We start from the raw sequence: 4,552 nt of genomic DNA on the forward strand, positions 1-4,552 counted from the left end.
GGAATATTGGTCATTTCTGTAGCTGAGACAATGCTCATGTTTAATTTAGTTTGTGTTAAAACATTACAGTTTGGTCTTGTTTTTGCCTTGATTGATCATTGTCACAGAGAAAACTTGTCTGATGTTGCCGTTCTGTGAGATTTCTCATGTTCAACAGCAGATCACCAGGGCCCAGCTGTTTGTTAGTGCAAGGACAGCAACACTAAGGCTGATGCCTTACTCTCTTTTCCTTTTGGCCAAGGGCAGATGCAGTCAACCTGCAGAAACTTCATCCTTGATATCCAGATTTTCATCATAGCCAAAACTTTGCTTTAGAAACTGTTTGTAGAGGGCTGGTCACAGTGGCTCATGCCTGTAATCCCAGCACTTTGGGAGGCCGAGGCAGGTGGATCACCTGAGGTCGGGAGTTCAAGACCAGCCTAACCAACATGGAGAAACCCTGTCTCTACTAAAAAATACAGAATTAGCCGGGTGTGGTGGTACATGCCTGTAATCCCAGCTACTCAGGAGGCTGAGGCAGGAGAATTGCTTGAACCCGGGAGGCAGAGGTTTCAGTGTGCCAAGATTATGCCATTGCACTCCAGCCTGGGCAACAAGAGCAAAACTCCATCTCAAATAATAGTAATCAACAACAACAACAACAACAACAACAAAACTTAAAGAAAAAAAGAAACTATTTGCAGAGAACATAATCTAAATTTGGAGTATCGATAGTTTCTCCTGCACCTTTTGTTGCAGGGTAAATTGTTGGATCCTCTGATTTGATAATGGTCACAGAATATCATTTAAAATCGATAGGGGATAAGGATGTTGGCTGAGGCCTGTAATCCTAGAGCTTTGGGAGGCCAAGGCAGGAGGATCGCTTGAGTCCAGGAGTTCCAGACCACCCTGGGCAACACAGTGACACCCCCGTCTCTACAGAAAAAAAAAATTAGCCAGGCATGGTGGTGTGCACCTGTAGTCTCAGCTTTTCAGGAAGCTGAGGTGGAAGGATTGCTTGATCTTGGGTGGCTGAGGCTGCAATGAGTTGTGATCGAACTATTGCATTCTGGCCTGGGCGACAGAGTGGGACCCAGTCTCAAAAATAAAAATAGGGCCAGGTGCAGTGGCTCACACCTGTAATCCCAGCACTTTGGGAGGCTGAGTCGGGTGGATCACTTGAGGTCAGGAGGTCCCGACCAGCCTGGTTAACATGGTAAGACCCTGTCTGTACTAAAAATACAAAAGTTAGTAGGGCGTGGTGGCACATGCCTGTAATCCCAGCTACTCAGAAGGCTGAGGCAGGAGAACCTCTTGAACCTGGGAGGTGGAGGTTGCAGTGAGCTGAGATTGCGCCTCTGTACTCCAGAGCAACACTCCATCTCAAAAAAAGAAAAAAAAAAAAGAAAAAAAAATTAGCCAAAACAAAGCAAAAAACCTGATGGAGTTCAAGACATGACATCTCATCCCAAAATATGAGTGTAGACTACTAGATTATGCCAGTACATATTATGCCTGTTGGGCATAAGGATTATTTTGAGAAACAAGAGACAAAGGAGAAACTTTGAAAGCAAGAGTAGAAGCTGGCTGGACATGGTGACTCACGCCTGTAATCGCAGCACTTTGGGAGGCTGAAATAACCTAAGGTCAGGAGTTGGAGACCAGCCTGGTTAACATGGTGAAGCCCCATCTCTACCAAAAATACAAAAATTAGCCGGGCGTGGTGGCGGGTGCCTCTAATTCCAGCTACTCAGGAGGCTGAGGCAGGATAATTGCTTGAACCTGGGAGGCGGAGGTTGTAGTGAGCCGAGATCCCACCATTGCACTGGTTGCCTGGGCAACAAGAGCAAAACTGAAAAAAAAAAAAAAAAAAAAAAAAAAACCAGTTAACCCCCCTTTTTTTAGCCCCAAACCTTAGAAGACAGAAGTTACCCTTCTGAAGGAGAAATTTACATGCATATAAGAAATCTCCATTTGTAAGTGTTTTCCCACTCTGCATCAGAATAAGAATGGTGACTCTAAATTACTGGAGACTTATCAATGGAGAAGGCATGGACTTAAATATGCACTTTTTTTTTTTGCTTTCTCATGAGTGTATTTGTTTTGTAGTATATAGATGTAGCTAGGGGTGTTTAGTATAGCATAAATTTCCCCTTGGCCACTTAGGACGTAATCAACGACTATGTGATTGCCCATAACATTCCTGGCTAATGAGTTTAAACTAGTTTGTCTTTCAGAGTGAAGTTGTGTTTGTTATGACTTTTGTTAGGGTATGAGGCAAGTTTTGGACCATGTTTGCCAGTGGGATTATCTTTAATGTGGGAATTGCAATTTACAAAGTATCCATGAAAAGGGAGTCAGTTATGTCTTTTGGGAGTTTGTTTGTTTAATTGTAAATAAGCTTTTGGGTTCTGCATTTTTGAGGTTTCTGGGTAGAATTTTTCCAATGAAACCTAATCCACTAGGGGGATGATACTTTTAAAGATCTGAAAGTGCCTCACTATTATCCTAAATACACAAGATAAATTAGGATGTAGCAGACCAACGTAAACCCAATATCCGTATAAATTGTAGCACCCTAATTAGGAGCTACACTGTTTTGAAAGTATAAATATCATGTATGACAATAGGAGTAAGCCAGTTTTGTGTCCTTTGAGGTAGACAGATTTTTGAGTGGGGTTAAATAGCTCAGCAAAGCAAGATGACATGGTTCTGGAGAATAAACTGAATATTGTCGTCAGGATGGGGTAAACAATATTGTCTACTTCTGATTGGCTAGGTCTCGCTGATAGTATTAAAATAATCTTACCAGAGACATTCTCATAATGTGAGGTCAGAGTCCGTTAATACAAGGCTGAAGGTCAGGATTAATGATATTGTTATATGTAAATTTTCAGTGACGCAAAAGAAGTAGCACTTGAATATAAATTTCCTCAGCAAGGCAATTTACTTCTATAGAATGGTGCCACTCATAGATGGAATAATGGTTAGTGCACACCTGGACAAGGAGAGGGAAGGGGTCCTTACTCTTGATGGAGGCTAGCCCCTACTGCTGTGTCATTCCCCTATTGTCTAGCATTAGACAGCACAGTCTAGGCTAATTCCGATTGGCTATTTTATTTTTATTTATCTATTGTTTTTGAGATGAAGTCTTGCTGTTGTCCCCAGGCTGGTGTGCAATGGCATGATCTTGGCTCACTACAACCTCTACCTCCTGGGTTCAAGTGATTTTCCTGCCCCAACCTCCCTAGTAGCTGGCATTACAGGTGCCTGCCACCATGCCCAACTAATTTTTGTATTTTTAGTAGATATGGGGTTGGCCAGGCTGGTCTCGAATTCCTGACCTCAGGTGGTCCGCCTGCCTCAGCCTCCCAAAGTGCTGAAATTACAGGCATGAGCCACTGCGCTCGGTCCGGATAGGCTATTTTAAAGAGAGCAGAGGTGCGAACCGGAGTAGGTAGTTTGGTGGGAAGGACGGTTACAGGGACAGGTCAGAGCAGGTGACCGGAGCGGGTGACCGGAGCCGGTGACTGGGATGAGTCGGGATGGAGTAGGGGAGCAGGGAAACAGATGTGAACTACTGATTAGAACTGGTGGAAAAGGTTGTTTACTGAAACTACAAGGAAGTTAAACTTTAAAATGGAGAATTAAAAAATAAGAGAGCTGAGCATACTGACATACTGATTCTTTGAAGAGAAACTTGGAGTTCATTATATCTAATAATATGAGGGACGTTTAAATGCCAGAAGGGGCCTATAAAAAGGAATCTGCCTTCTTAAGTGTTTAAAGGATTGCTAGTAAATTATTGTCAGCAGAATTTGGTGGAAGATGTTAGATCCAGCAATCAGTTCAATTCACAGTGGTATCTAGGGCCTGTGAACAACGTGAGGTGATAGAAGACAGCCATGGGGATTCAAAATAATAGGATGAAGATAAGTGGGGCTAATATTAATATTCTAGAGGGTGTCATAGTGTAATAATAGATATTAGTAGAAGAACAAAGGATAGAAAAGAATGTTGAAGAATAGAAAATTAATCTTGTTCTGCTGTCTTAAGTGGAACTTCTGAAGTCAGCAGCTAGTTTTCTTTTTTTTTTTTTTTTTTTAATAGAGGTGGGGTTTCACGGTGTTAGCCAGGATGGTCTTGATCTCCTGAGCTCATGATCCGCCCACCTTGGCCTCCCAAAGTGCTGGGATTATAGGCTTGAGCCACAAAAGCTGTCTACTTCTGCAGTCAGTGTTAAGATTCCTAAGAATCCTCAGTTTAAGGTCTTCGGAAGAAATGGATGTCCATTAGTGTAGGACAAAGTGATGTGTATCTTTTAAGTTAAAGGTTTTGCATACTCTTAAAAATCTTAACATCAACACCTTGGAGTTTTACTGATATAACAACTTGTTAACAGTCTTTTTTTTTTCTTGAGATGGAGTTTTGCCCTTTTGCCCAGGCTGGAGTGCAGTGGCACAATCTCAGCTCACTGCAACCTCTGCCCCCCAGGTTCAAGTGATTCTCCTGTCTCAGCCTCCTGAGTAGCTGGGATTACAGGTGCACACCACCACGCCCAGCTAATTTTTGT

This window comes from Cebus imitator, unplaced genomic scaffold (genome assembly GCF_001604975.1).
Source record: "Cebus imitator isolate Cc_AM_T3 unplaced genomic scaffold, Cebus_imitator-1.0 Scaffold535, whole genome shotgun sequence".
NCBI lineage: Eukaryota > Metazoa > Chordata > Mammalia > Primates > Cebidae > Cebus > Cebus imitator.